We start from the raw sequence: 16,326 nt of genomic DNA on the forward strand, positions 1-16,326 counted from the left end.
TGCGGTCGGTTAATATAGATAGCGTCTATTTAAAAATGTGCTCGGACACTTTCGGACGGAGAAGAGCTCCAGATGAGCTCCAGAAAATCACAGACACTTAAGCGCTCACACCCCGCCCAGCGCAGCCTCGCCTCGGCAAGCCCATCAGAAATCGACTGCTGGCTCTGATATCTGTGGCGTTTAAACATGCGATTTAATTCATTTTAATTTCTTATACTTAATAATAAAAGGTTTACCGGTATGTTTTAAATCATATTTTAGGATTGCACTTAAATGATATCGCTGTTGAATGATATTTCATATCTTTCACATTTGATATAACTGGGCTGCGTACTGCCTGCGAATTTGAACTTCAGAGCGAAGGTGCGAGTGGAGAAATAGTCCCAATATCATAACAATCTTCTAAATATACTTCTAAACAAACTTCTAAATATACCCGTGTGTGTACCCGGGGGCGTGCGTGTGTGCGCGCGCGTACTCGCGCGTGTGCATGTATGTATGTATGCGCGTGCGTCTGTGTATTTTGAATTTAAAATGTTTTAACTCGGAAGGATCTGGATCACAGGTCATTTCATCTGAGATCAATCCGCACGCAACAGCTGGAATCACTTACTGATTCACACAAGGAAGGACACAAGTCAGCCGTTTCCTCAAGTTCACGTCAGGTAAGTGTTTGTAATTAAATGTTAATTTTAGAATATATTAATTGGCAAAGACGCAAATACTCGACGTTTTTGTAATTATATTTTTGTAAAGATATATTAGAAGTGTGTTATGTTATGTGACCGAAGTAAAGTGGAGCTATTTTAGTTAAGATAAAAAGCCTGGATATAGGGTTGGTTTACCGGACAGAGTTTAGAACTCGGTCTTTATTATAATTGGGACATTTTTACAAACAAACCTTATATAATACAATACTGGCGTGCATTTTGAGACAAAACAATAGCACTCATATGTTAAGAGATGTCAGTAAGTTATTTTAGTCAGTGAAAAGCCCTGTCCGAGAAAACCGCCCAATAGTGTTTAATTATGTGTGATGGCTGAGGGAAATTTGGCCTAACATTAACGTTATTTAGGGAATAAAGTCTTTCACCGTCAAACTTTATTATATTAAACATGTTATTTATGTATGTGTGTGTGTGTTTATATTCCTCTGTTTATCAAACCAGAGCGGAGATTATGTCAGAGGCAGACCCGAGACATAGCGAGACAGTCTCCGCTTGGACTGGCTGAGGAAAGTCTCCTAAATGGCCCTGGAGATGTTCTGACTGACTTTGGAGGCTTTTTGGACTGTTTTATGCCCTCTATTTAAAGAAGACTTAATTCTGTATGTTCAGTCTGTATGATAAGTGAATAAAAAGCTTTTGTTTTTATGTGACTGAAGTTAATTATTTTGTTTACAACACCAGCATAAATTATTTGAAAAAGAATTTAAAAATGTTATTAAAAAAAATCCCAAATAATAAATATTAATTGAAGTAACACACAAAACATTGAGTAAATACTTAAATTTTAATTGACAGAGTCTTTGCTGTAAGTTTTTAAAGATTAAACTGATTAAAACATTTTAGTTGAATGAACTATAAAGCTAATTGAGCCAACATACTTTTTTATATTTGAGTCAAATTTGGGCCAACTAAAAAACATCAATCCAGGTAACACTTTGGAGACAGAAATTGAGTGAACGTAAAATTTCTGTGGAACTAGTTACTAAAAAATAATTCATTGAGCCAACAATTTATTTTTTACAGTGTGCTCCTCACCAGGGGGCTTCTCGGGTGCTGCGAGCAAATCACTCCGCCCATGTAGCAGTGCTTCGCCTTCTGAGAATATAGTTCCCTGTATGTATACTGTTAATTAAAAGATGTCTGTGTCTCATATGACCTTGTTATTTCTACACGGTGTGACTATTCAAATCACAACACATAAATAGGAAAATGTTTGCGTTATTTTGTCACTTATTGAGAGCAGTTTGCTAGCTGGAGCCATTCACTTCCAGTCTTTGTGCTAAGCTAAGCTAGCGGGGGCTGCGTCAGACAGAGTAACAGCACGCACGGAGATGAGAAAGGTATGTATGGACTTATCTAAGTCTGGGGGATATGGTGAATAAGCTAAATTCCCAAAATGTGGGCATGTTCCTTTAACAGAAGATAGAAACGCACGTAAGTTTTGAATAACATGATGATATGATTTTTTAATCTTTGAATGAGAAGCCAGGTTCATCTCCACGTTAAATGGCACATAACTTCCTGATCTCGAGTCTTCAGCTCGGACACAAACTGCAGCCAAACCGTGGGCTGTATTAAAAATAATGCCCTATATAAGATCCAATCTGCCCTCGCCTTTGCGTCATGTTAGCGCGTGCGGAGCGGCTTTTAAAATCTCATTTATTTCAGCTGTGCAGATGACACCGAAGCGCAAAGGTCATCCGCTTTGTTTTTGCGCTCGGGGGGAACATCCCCTGAATTTATTTGATAGAAGGGGAAGACGAAACGTGGGCGTGGAAGAGAGGGAGCAGAGGACGGGGCCGAGATTACCCGCCAGTCTGCGGAGGCTCGGAATACAAATAAGTGAAAAGGAAGAGAAGATTGAGGTTCATGGATGAGAGCGAGAGTGCAGGGAGATGTTACCCTGCGGTCATGCCTCGGGGGCAGATAAGCTGTATGATTCCCTTCACAATACCGTACGGTCAACAGGATGCCGCATGTCTGACAGTGTGTCGATTCATTGTGCGTGTCCAAACCAAACGTCTGAGAGATGCATTCTTGTTATATTAGTAAAAGCAACCGCGTATAAAGTATTAATTTTAAGATGCTTCTTTCATGAATTCTGTATGAAGGTTATTTCTTGTGGGAGTTTCTGTAATCTCAGCACATCAAAGGGCCTGTGTTTTGGTGAAGTGCATGCACTCTTCACATAGACTCATGTGGGGAACAGTCAAACCTTGGGTTCTCAGTTATTCGGGGGCTTTCAGCACCAGCAGTAAAACCACACTGTAAGCGGCATTCCAAGCGCTGGCTGACTCGCAGGTTGGCTTTTCCCCCTCCGGCCCGCTTTGTTAGCTCCGGTGTTGTATTTCAAGGCCTGATTAGATGTCACTCAATTAAAAGCACATTTGGGCTAGGAGAGAGTGTTGCCATGGCTGCTGTGTGGAAGGTGGAGAGCCCCTCGGTGCCTAACTAGAGTGCTCTAATTAAAACCGCTCACAGCGCCTGGAGAAGAGCCGCACCGCACATCACAGTTCGGCCAGGGAAGTTTCTCACCAAATCAATGACAGCCGCGGATGCCTCTCAGATGAAATTAAAAAGGATATGCATTGAGAAAAACTGAAATGGAGGGAGTCACAAAGGACTACTACTGATTTGAAGCTAGCTTTGAGACAGGCTAGGATTAAAACCCCTCCTCTAATATATTGCAGATTGGTGTTCCCTTGTTGGTAAAGATCAGGTAGGGCCCAGTGAAGCACACATCACTTTTTAAATGCTTCATTATTTTACTCCGCGAATCCACAGATTTAATAAACTCTGATATACGTTTTTTTGAATGAGTCGTGCCGCTTCTGCATTTTATGTTGCACCACCTTTGTCAAGTTTCCGTCTTTAAGACCTTGAAGAAAACAGTATGTATTAATGATTAAAGATTAATTTACTGTTTAAAAGACAGCATGAAACAACCTGTTTTCGGTAGGTCCTTCTGTGTTAATAAGCCAAATTAAATGCTGCCAAGCTGCACAAACAAGTCCTCACTGTATTCCAGAGTGCACGTTTGGAATCATTCAACGCCTGTAATGTAATTTACGAGTCTCAACCCATTTAAAAACTAGATGAAGTGCTCAAGAGCGCTCAAGTTTTCCCGGATAGCCCTGTTGAACCAAATTCGTTTTTACTTTATTGCAGCATTTTACTATGACTTCGGCTAGAAGGAGGGGAAATACCGCACCTGTAGCGTATGAGAAATTATTCTGTCTCCCGCAGCTGCTTTTCCCCCCAGTTTTTAGACTCTGTGCTGCTTACTAAATGGCACAGTGTTGTCACGTTGACCTATGGATTGATGGATGGTTTGAGATCCCTCACGCTATGAAAAGTGGAATGCAGTCGAGTAGAAATGGCCTTTATGGGTCATGTTTGCCTTTCAGCTTGAGCAGGTATGTGAGCGCTTAATCGCACAGGGGGGTAGGAGTGGGCGTCTGAATCGCCGTTCTGCTTCACTCGGCCCGTAGATGCCACATTTGAGTGGCACATTCGTACCGCACCGCACACTTGAATAATATGGAGATGATAAATGGTGACCTTAGAAGGAAACGTCCTGACGCCCTTCTGTTCAGTACTGAAGACCCCAGGGGTGTCGGTAGTTTTGCCTCCATGCTGTGTCTAAGCAGAGCAGCAGACGCATTTTCTGATTTAAATATGACCGTATTGTCATGTTGTCATTGGACTTGTGTGGCTGTTTTAGATACAAGGTTTCTGTGGTAAAGCCTGGGATTATCTGTATTAGCATGGCACAGCTCAGGCGTTTCAAATCAGGAGGGAAATGAAATGATGTAATTAGTTCGCTGGTGTTAGTCCTTCCTTCTGTTTGGAACTGCAGCAATCCCATGTTGGGAATCATTACTTATGTTAGGAAGGATTTTTATGCTCACAGTTTGTATTATGATTTTTTAATTTTTGAAAATATTCTAATTTTCCAGCTCCTCTAGAGTTAAACATTTGATTTTTACATTTTTGGAATCAATTCAGCTGATCTCCGGGTCTGGCGGTAGCACTTTTAGCATAGCTCAGCACAATCCATTGAATCTGATTAGACCATTAGCATCGCTCTAAAAAATAACGAAAGAGTTTCGATATTTTTCCTATTTAAAACTTGACTCTTCTGTAGCTACATCGTGTACTAAGATCGACAGAAAATTAAAAGTTGTGATTTTCTAGGTAGATATGGTTAGGAACTATACTCTCATTCAGGCATAATAATCAAGGACATTGCTGCCGTAACATTGCTGCAGGAGGTGCAATCATATTACACAGCAGCGGAAAATAGTCCCCTTAGTAACTTTCAATGGCAACTTTTTGTCAGTCTTACTACACGATGTAACTACAGAAGAGTGAAGTTTTAAATGGGAAAAATATCGAAACTCTTTTGTTATTTTTTTGCGCGATGCTAATGGTCTAATCAGAGTCAATAGATTATGCTAAGCAATGCTAAAAGTGGTAACGCCAGACCTGAAGATCGGCTGAATGGATTCCAAAACGGAAAGAATCAAATGTTTAACTCTAGGGGAGCTGGAAAATTTGCATATTTTCAAAAAAAGTGGAGTGTCCCTTTAAGATGCTAACGAAATGAAAGAATAATGCCGGTTGCACTTGTTAAGGTTCATAAACTTGAGTCACACCTGAATTTAGAGTTTTTTAATAACTGGTTGTCGAAACGCCCACTGTTGTTTTTCTTTAAAATAAATGTCATTCTGTAGGGGAAAGCGGAAGTTTTTATTGCATGCTACATCTGGTAATGACAAGCCAGTAGCTCTTTGCTAGAAAGACATCTGGACATCATTTAGACCCGCATTACAATTTTGTATTTGGCAGATGCTTTTGTCCAAAGTGACTTGGAGTGCATTCAAACATTTCTGTTGTTTTTGTGTTCTGTGACTTTGACATTGCAAGCATCATTCTCTACCAATTGCTGTATTTATAGGGCATGGTGCTTGCAATGCCAAAGTCATGGGTTCGATCTTAATCTCTCATTCACGAAATGTTCAACAAAAATTTAAACTTGTTATTTATTAACACTTCCAGTAGCTTGGGCATATTCATCAGTTGTGTTTATGTAAATAAAAAAATGTATCCTTGCCTGTGGTTTAGGATACCAGCAATAAATTTTAGCACAGGCACCTGGTGTAGCTGTCAGGCATATTTTATGTAAAATAGTCAGGTATTATTGCATTATGAATTCATTCCAAATGTCACTTAGTGACTAGGCTTATAGAGGTCTTGTAGAAAGTCACATTTCCATAATATATCCTTACATTACACAGTGTACTGAAACTGAGCTCCCAGCATGCATTGCTGACATGATTTCTTCTTGCCCTCCAAATACAGTCCATCTATCTCCTTTTTCGTGTTCAAACCGACTAAATAATAGACTTTATGAATGGCTGATGATGTTTTTGAGTGATATGTTCAGATGGGCCACCTGTCTGTGCGCGAGGACCAGGGAGTCTTGCCAAATAAATGACAGCCTGGAGCGTGTAGCGTGGGTTAAAATAGAAAAGAGAGACGAGCCGGTAGTTCTGCTCGGTGTAGTCGGATCAATATGAAACCTCATTATGGGAATGTCATAGAACATTTGTGCACTTTCTGCTCCATCTAGCACCAATTTTGCTGTATAAGCACCGCTCTCATTTGCCCATTTTAAGCATTTTGTTAAAGAACAACTCACAAACACGAACGTATTATTTGCAGCCTCAGGGCTCTGGCAAGAGGTATCCCCCCACTTCTGTCTTATTTGAACATCTTAGGCAGGCAGGTCAGCTAGAGAGCAGATTAGTGTGTGAGAGAGAGAGAGAGAGAGAGAGAGAGAGAGAGAGAGAGAGAGAGAGAGAGAGAGAGAGAGAGAGAGAGAGAGAGAGAGAGAGAGAGAGAGAGAGAGAGAGAGAGAGAGAGAGAGAGAGAGAGAGAGAGAGAGAGAGTTACATGCAGGCTGGGCTTTGACACCCACTGTTAACCCTGTAATTAATCCCTTAATAACCTAGTTAGTATGACGCTGTGCAAACCTCTTTGTATATGTCAGGTTCTCAGTAAAGCTCACTATGCCCACTTCCCACACTTTACATTTTTCCTAGTCAATGTCTCCACAAAATGTCAAGGTTTTTGTTTCAATTTTTTTGTATTTTTGGCTATTTTACCATTACTTTTATTGATAGCTACATGATGGGAAATATATATCGAAAATTTGATATTTACATCTACATTTCTGCATTTAGCTGACACTTTTATCCATAGCAACTTTATAGGTTAAAACAATACAACGAAATTATGAAGATAATTGTGCTAAAGAGTGGTGTGAATATCAAAAAGTGTAATAAAAAATATTAAGTGGTCACAAGGTCGTTTTTATTGTGTTTTTGCACTTAACATTTTGAATGTTTTATTCAAATCATGCTTTTTAAAAGACAGGCTATAGAAAATAACCTGTTTGGCTCTAGAGAAAAAGCAAAAATATGGAAACATTTATATAGTTATCAGATTTCAGGTATGTACATTAGTGTTGGACGATATGCGCCATTTTGAGATTGTCCTATCGTCAGCCTGAACGATAGTATTGGGGGCGGGGCAATAGTTTACTGATTTATTTATTTGTTAATTTTTCAACACATTCACACTCCCCAAGGCGTCAAAATCCCTCAGCATCGAATATAGACGAAAGGGCATCCCAGAAGGTGGTGCCGTCACGTTATGCAACATCAACGTTTGCGACGATCGGCAGGATAACTAAATTGAAGTAACTACTCAATTTTTTTCCAATTTTTAAACCATTGTCGCTTGGGGTTGGTGTTGGAGTTCGGGTTTGGATGTCAGTTTAAGTATTTGTTTATACTTTTTGTCTTGTGATTTTTAAACCATTGATGCTTGGGGTTAGGGATAGAGTTGGTTTAGGTAAGGATGTAATTTTATATAATAGAGAGTCGTTCTAACCCCAACCCCAAGTGACAATGGTAAAAAATTTGGAACAAAAATTGAGTACTTAACGTCAAGAAGCGCCATGATCCTGCCAATGGTTATGCCACCTTGACGTCGGCATCCGGGATGCCCTTTTGTCTATATCCGATGCTGAGGGATTAGCATGAAAGCAACGGAGTGCCCATTTTGTCCATATAGTGACGCATTCGTGTCTTCATACTGACGCTGAAAGCGTTTGAACATGCTTCAGATTTTGACGCCTGGGGAGTGAGAATGGGTTGTAATTTTTTTACTTATTTATGACAAGTCACTTGATTGGTGGACAAAAAAGGAGCTGATTTACTTAGGGCAACACTGTCATGACCGCAACCTTTTTAAAACTGAATGCACATGTTAATGTGAAACTATGATGATATAATAATAACTATCGCCAACTATTGTCATGAAAGCCCGCTATCAGCCATTTGTCTGACGATCAGCGATACACGATAGTATCGTCTATTGGCACAACCCTAATGTACATTTTAGCACTACACTCTCAGAAATGGTAAAAAAAGTCGTCACTGGGGCAGTACCCTTTAAAAAGGTCCTAATATGTACCCTTTAGGTACCAATTTGATCCTCTGAGGTACTAGTATGAACTCTTTAGGTGCAACCGTGTACTTTTTAAAAGAGTACTGCCCCGGTGACAGCTTGGGACCAAATTTTGACCATTTGTTTTGAGCAATTTATGGTACATCACTACATTAGACCAGAGGGAAACCAGAGAGAAAACTTGGTTTTTATGCGACTGAGCAAAAAAATGGTGAGCAGACTGCATATAACAGAGTACTTGAATAATACATGATCTGATTATAGCCAAAAGAGAAAAAATGCAAAAAGGTCAGTAAGACTCGCAGATGTGATTACGGACTGAAAATCATCCAACACCTCACTAATGAACGCCACCCCCACCCTTTGAGCTCTCCCATTGGCTGGCATACTAATCATAAAGAAAGGCTGTTTTGTCATGGCCATATCCCACAAATGGTTCGGCTTTTGTTGTGTGGCTCTCAGATATGGCTTCTAATCAAATTGGAATGAAAAATGAAATGTTGGCAGGCGAAAAAGGTTGAGTGGCTTGCTGGTGATGACGGCTGTCTAATTAAACGACAAGGCTTTAAAAAAAACTGAGCTTTAGTAATGGAGAAGACCACTGTTTGTGCATGTTAGATGGTCTCCAGGCTGTATGTGAGTAGACCGTATCATGCTGTTTAGCCTCCAGCTGTATGTCACAGACTGTCTAGATTAACATGACAGACATTGATAATGTGAAATTTGGGACTTGTGTGAAATATGATGAAAGCAGAGATCACTTCTTTCGCTGAAATGTGACACTGATAACATTTCAAACCTCAAATAACTCCGCTCCCGACGAACATCCATTAGAATCGCTTTTGCTAAATAATGAAACATCTTCGGGGCGCTGGAGACTCGCTCTCCTATAATGCTTACAGGAGAGCGGGATTCCGCAGGCCAGAGCTTGGCAAAAGGATTGATTGGCCGGGGCTGTGAAGAAATCATATTGTATGGTGTGTGTGTTTTCCCCCTCCTTTTGCTTCAGCGCACTTGACAGCCAGCCATCAGGGAGAGTGTTTTACAGCTCCCAGAGAGCCTACAGACTAACTGCACATGACCTCCAGCATTGAATGATGAATGGCAAAAGAAGCTCCTCTCATCCATCGCGGCCTCAACCTCTCCACCGCTCGCTCTCATTCCGTCTGAAATGCCATGAAAGGGCCCACAGGAGACTTGGGCATACGGCAGCTTGGAATAACTCGAACGCTGCCCGTTTCATCTGCTTTTGCATGCGCTTTACTGATACCAGAGAATCTCGATACATTTCAAATCATAAGCTTCGAATGCAGACGTTGGCAACAAAAGCGGTGTTTCCAAGAACAAATCTTCGATAAAATGCTGCTCAGCAGCTAGCCTCAGCTCTACCGTGGCCATCTCTGGGGCCGGGTCTGGTGGAGCTGCACTTGAAGGATGAAAAATTCAGCAAAAAATACAGCGAGTAGGGCAGATCTATGTTGGGCAGATCACAGCACCCGGAATTGTTAAAGAAATTCTCGGTCCTAAAGGTGCAACTATGGCTGCATCTGAAACCGCATACTTTTCTACTAAATAGTAGATGAGGAACAATACGTGACAAAAGAAGTACGCCCGAAATCACAGAGTAGACAAAAAGTACCTGAATGACCTACTACTTTTGGCTGAACTGTAAAAGTGTGCATTCGATGGACACTTTACTATCCCATGAGGCCGTGGGAGAGGATTTGTGAATGGAGTTGACGCTGGTAGGTCACATGACATAGACAACATGGCGAATGTAGTATTTTTGAGAGGATTTAAAAAATATTTCCTATAGAATTATTTAAATTTTTTAGATTATCATTATCAAAACGTATCATTACCGCAACATGATATTACATTAAATATATGCATTTAAAAACTCATGTTTCGGTAATGAGAACTAAAAAGTTGTCTAGGTACTATGACAAACAAAATTTCTAATAAAATAAGAACTGCTTACCTGGTAACCATCTTGATTGTCACAGTCAATTATGTCCTTTCCAACAATTTCTTTTTTTTTTAAATGTTAGTTCCTTGAGGGCTTAAGCAATGATTGAAAATTGTTGCGGAGGATGAGAAAATTGGTCTTGGACACATTTATATTCCTTATTATTGTCTCTAAATTTACCAATGATCAAATACCACATGTTTGTAAATGTTTATAGGATAACATGCAGTGAAACTTTTTTTATTTTTTAATTATAAATATTTCTATGTCAACCCGAATCCAGTCATTGACACATTGCGGTAATGAAAAATTTCCCCTTAAATGTGAAAAAAAAAATGGGTTTGTATGATGTCATTTGAAATCATGTGCAAAATAGTACATGAAGAAATGTTTGTAACTGTATGCTTCTTATTTTAATACTCTTACTTTGCATTTACTTTTTAATCAAAATGTTTCATGACCCCTCATAAGTCTAATTTCGCAAGAATCACCCGACATGTGTTCTGTCCAATATTTACCCAGCATTGGGTTAAAAATAACCCAGCAGAATTTAAAGTGCACAGAAATGTAAAAATGCACCTCTGTTGTAAGCGGTGAAACACAACATGCATGCGCCTCATTTTCCTCAACCTGATCTTCTGCATATTCGACCTGAAAGGTGGCCCATTTGGCTTTAGAAACAGCGCATTGTGGATGTGGCCTTCACAGTTAATCATAACGCCTGCACTCTCAGCGCTGATTGTATTGCTGGCTCCGGGGATCTGCCATAATTGGATCCTTGTAAGTGGGTTGGAGAAGCTAAACAACCAGATTGCTGTTTGTTTATACCTTTCATATATTAGTAACGTGCCGAGACTTCTCGAGCAGTCTGGGACTTGTTTTGTTACTCGCCTGGCATAATTAGTAATTTATTCTTAACATATGCCTAGATTGTGGCCCTTTCCAGCTATTTATGATTAACTCAACTTTAATTAGAGTTACTTGTTTGCGTCCGGCTCCGCCCAGACATGCAGTAGATGCAAGACACCAGGAGCTCGCCCAATGAACGTGAAGCTAATAAAGGTGCCCTTCAGCAGCAACTCTTAATGGTTTGGTGTCTGCTGGGATTGGTTTGACATCTAAACGAAATACAATAATGCCAAAACATGCTTAGAAGAAATATTTGCAGTGTTGGAGAAGATTTATTTCTTTTATCTCCCAGAAGATAAGAGGAAATATCTAGTAGTTTACTGTGTTGAGCAGATGTTTATTGCATTCTGATCAATGTCAGAAGTTGACATTTACCTCTTGCTCTGTTAATGATGCCATACTTTTTGGTCAAATGCTACAATATTTGTTTTTCTTGTGTTTAAAAAGAAGAGAGAAGTTTGTTTCCTGTGCGAGTCCAGCCGATGCAAATGCTCGCCGTTTAACCACCAATTGGGAAAAACAAATGGCGATAGCGGTGAACGTTCAGAATTGCATATCTATTAATGTCTTATCTCTGACAGAATTCATACACACCTTGTGGTGCATTCAAAGTTCTTTATCCTGTCTTCTGAAGAATCATTGTTCTCCTTACATCTGCAGTGGGCCCAGACAACTTAATAAAAGCGAAAAATGATTGTTATTGCTTGCCATACTGATTCTTGAGAGAGCTGTTTACTTTATCTTGCATAATAAAGACTCTCTCTATCTTCACATCTCCATGTTCTCTTTCAGAATGCCGCGTGGATTCCACATCACAGACAGATATCCCTGTGAACAAAGGATTAATGTCACAGGAATTAAACTTGAACACACTGATAACTCACATACCACACATGCCCTCCTAACTTAATCAAATGGGTGCACATTAATTTCAGATTAATATCCTCTATGTATTGGTAATTATCTGACAGCACTTTGGAAGTCTCGTGTCACCTTGGGGAGCAGGAAATGTTCCCATTGATTGTACTCGAGCTGCCTGGGGCCAACTTACATCTGCAAAACTTCTCAACGCTTATCTAAGTGCTTCCCATTCCAAACCTCTTCATTCCAGAAAGTGGTAATTAAAAATGGATCGTTTCCCATTAAACACCATGATGGGCTTCACAGGGGGCCCACAGGTGGAAAGGGGGGCATTATTCATGTAACCTGGAGTGTCCCACAGATAAAGCTCATTTTCTTTAACAGTAGGGTGGTGAGAACTGAAAAAGAGGTCCGTTTTCCCTCGGCCTCGGATGGGCTGGCTGTCGTTTCTTTTAAGGTCACTGGGAAAAATGGTATGTTTCGATCCAGGTTGGAATCTCAGCTACTGCTGTTTTGGTCTGTTCCATGGTTTGCACTGGACATTGTTGTACAAGGTTATTTTCGTGTCTTTGTTAGAAGAGTTAAGAAGTTAATATCTCATGCATATTTGTAATGGGATTTTGGGGAAAATTAGTCGCTAATTTCAAATGGTCTGTGATAATGCATGTTGGTATCAGACATACTGAAGAAGTTCTGTAAAGTCTATGAAGTGCAAACAGTACCAGGAGGATCACTTGACTGAAACGGCTTTGCTGTTGTCCAGGCCTCATCAGGTTGCATTAGTGCAAATACAGGCCACACGCATTTCTAACTTTCCTTAAAGGATTAGTCCATTTTCTTAAAAGAAAAATCCAGATAATTTACTCACCACCATGTCATCCAAAATGTTGATGTCTTTCTTTGTTCAGTCGAGAAGAAATTATGTTTTTTGAGGAAAACATTGCAGGATTTTTCGCATTTTAATGGACTTTAATGGACCCCAACATTTAATACTTAACTCAACACTTAACAGTTTTTTTCAACGGAGTTTCAACAGACTATAAGCGATCCCATACGAGGCATAAGGGTCTTATCTAGCGAAGCAATTGTAATTTTTGACAAGAAATATAAAAATATGCTCTTTTAAACCACAACTTTTCGTCTAGATCCGGTCGTGATACGTCAGCGTGACCCCACGCAATACGTCATGACGTCAAGAGGTCACAGAGGACGAACGTGAAACTCCTGTTGAAAGAGGACCGTTCCTACGTTGTTGTATGTCAACTGATACTAATTAATGTCTTTGTGTCAGTTTATTGTTTACAATGGTCCGCAAATGTGCGTTTTATATATGTAACACGTGACCTCCCTACGTCACTACGCATTTACGTTAGGTCATGCTGGACCGGACGAAAAGTTGTGGTTTAAAAGAGCATTTTTTTTTCTTGTCAAATATGACAATCGTTTCGCTAGATAAGACCCTTATGCCTCGTTTGGGATCGTTTATAGTCCGTTGAAACTCCGTTGAAAAAAACTGTTAAGTGTTGATAAGTATTAAATGTTGGTCTCTATTAAAGTCCATTAAAATGAGAAAAATCCTGCAATGTTTTCCTCAAAAAACATAATTTCTTCTCGACTGAACAAAGAAAGACATCAACATTTTGGATGACATGGTGGTGAGTAAATTATCTGGATTTTTCTTTTAAGAAAATTGCATATTCCTTTACATATGATTTGAATGATTTAATCACAAAACATATGGACGTTGTTCATTCCTGTATTTAGCGTTGTCCATTTGTGATCGGATTGCCCAGTATCAGGTATAAACATTAGCGGCATCGTGGGTCCATCCACCTATCCACATAAAGGAATCATTCGTTCAATCTGGAGTACTGAAGAAGGCTGTGAGTCTCTGTGCTCTGTATGAAGGGTGTCTTCACACCTAACCATGCAAGTGCAAAACAGGGACAAGCTGCTTTGCTAACACCTGCCAGCTTTTGATGTCTAATCACTTCTCACTATTAAAATTTGTGAAGTCCAATTATGCACGCAACTAATACAACTACAACTAATTGAAAAACCAAAGGGATACTTTGGATTGTGTTGACAAGTGGAAGCATTGATTAAGTGGCAAGGCTTCGGCTCGTTTTCCATCGATTCAGAGTAGGAGTGTAAATCACCCACTCATGCCCTATAAAACCACGAGACCCCTAACCTCACGAATACTAACCGTCAGAGGAGACGGCAGGTGGGAATATAGTTATGTACGATTATGGCCATGTCGATACAGCATTCAGTATATAAGCCTTTTATTGAATTTCCCCAAGTACACGTGTTTTGGTATGTGTACACCCAATTATGGAGATTGAGAATGGCTATAGGGAAGACATCTTGTAAACCAGGTGTGTATGTTTCAGGCTGGAGAAATATAGACTCTCACCTTGTTTATCATTGTAATTATTCTGTCTTTGATCTCAGCATGAGGAGCTCTAGAAACACACAAGCCCTGGGACTCAGAGGAAGTTTATATGCAACAATTCAAGACACGGAACAAATGCGGTCTTCGGCCTCCAGCTGAATTTTGCAGAGATGAACTTGGAAGAGAGCTGCCCCCTTTTTTGCATTATATTTCTTTTGACTTGCTCTCATGCGTCTTCTAAGCACTAAAGAGATGCAGTTGGATGGAGATGCGGAGCGGAATCATTCATTTTTATCTCCCAGATGGGGCAGGCTGGCATCAGCCAGGGCTTTCCTGGCTTTATGGCCTCTTCCCTCACTTTTGTTTTCCACACACGTTCTGCTTTTTTAATGCGCCCTGTTTTTCCATGCCATGCCTTGCTGTTTAATATGCTTGATAAATTTTATTCCCGTATTTATGCCCTGGACGGACTCTTTCCAGGGCCTGGCCCACTTCCTCTGAGGAGACAGTGGAAATTAAATGGCTTGTATTTCAAGAGTATTTCGTTTATTTGTTACCATACACGCTTCAAGGAAAAAGTGGGACGTTTTGTAATACCACTTTCATTCACAGCCCCACCCTATTGATTATGTAAATAGAGATGGGTGATAGGACCAAAGTCACCAATTATCTAGTACGAGTAATTTTATAAGTAACAGTATTGGTTATACATAGTTGAGGAGCTTAGATGCAAAACCCTTTTAGTGCACCAGACATGTTTTCTTATAAAAAAATGAGCCGAGAGCTTTCGGTTGATGTCATTATCTCATTTTTGACGAAGGGGGCGTTTAATCGCTTTTGCATTCGTTTATGTTGGGTAAACATTTGAGTATTTTGTAGTAACTGTAGTGGTTTAAATATTTTAGAAATACAAATCAAATCACTTTTGGTTTTTAATTAATACTTTAGTTTTTAGCCTATACAGCACTCTAGTTTCTGCTTTGTATCTGATTTTTCTTAATATTCCACAGTGGGTCTACCATGACATAAATGCAATAACAGAATCAGTGTATCGTTTCACACAGTCTAGCCCATCATATAAATGAACAGACCTTGACTATTTTTACTCTCTGAGCAACAGGATCAACTAGCCTGATGATATATTCGGGTGATTCTCACGAAATCCAGATTTAGAAGATGTCCAACATCAGAATTTTTAAAGAGCCCTTCAAGCCATTTTTTTTTTTTGCACATAAACCATTATTTTTAGAGGATTTAAAAAAATATTTCCTATAGAATTACTTACATTTTTTTTAGATTATCATTAACAAAAATTATCATTACCGCAACATGATATTACATTAAATATATGCATTTACAAACTCATGTTTCGGTAATGAGAACTAAAAATTTGTCTAGGTACTATGACAAACAAAATTTCAACTTTTATCTGGAGAGAAAAAATAAGAACTGCTTACCTGGTAGCCATCTTGAGTGTCACAATCAATTATGTCCCTTCCAACAATTTTTTTTTTTGAAAATGTTAGTTTCTTGAGGGCTTAAACAATGATTGAAAATTGTTTCGGAGGATGAGAAAATTGGTCTTGGACACATTTATATTCCTTATTATTGTCTCTACATTTACCAATGATCACCAAATACCACATGCTTCTTTACTGTAAATGTTTATAGTTTAACATGCACTGAAGGTTTTTAATTTTTAGATTTTTTAATTATAAATATTGCCATGTCAAAGAACCCAAATCCAGTCATGGACACGTTGCGGTAATGAAACGTTTCCCCTTAAATGTGGAAAAACAACTAAATTGGTTTGTATGATGTCACTTGAAATTATGTGCAAAATATGAAGAGATGTTTTTTAATGTACGCTTATTTTGATACTCTTACTTTGCATGAACTTTTTTTATCAAAATGTTTCATGA

At 39.3% G+C, this 16,326-nt stretch overlaps 1 protein-coding gene and 1 long non-coding RNA gene across 13 annotated transcripts in view; both read left to right on the top strand.

The window, feature by feature from the left end:
- The window catches only part of camta1a (calmodulin binding transcription activator 1a), a 469,448-nt gene that overhangs the window by 81,470 nt on the left and 371,652 nt on the right, over positions 1-16,326 (top strand). The window lies entirely within an intron of this gene.
- On the top strand, positions 477-1,378 carry LOC135776045 (uncharacterized). The gene is made up of 2 exons (XR_010544019.1): positions 477-665; positions 1,170-1,378. It is a non-coding gene; the product is annotated as an uncharacterized lncRNA (long non-coding RNA).

This window comes from Paramisgurnus dabryanus, chromosome 21 (assembly GCF_030506205.2).
Source record: "Paramisgurnus dabryanus chromosome 21, PD_genome_1.1, whole genome shotgun sequence".
Taxonomy (NCBI): domain Eukaryota; kingdom Metazoa; phylum Chordata; class Actinopteri; order Cypriniformes; family Cobitidae; genus Paramisgurnus; species Paramisgurnus dabryanus.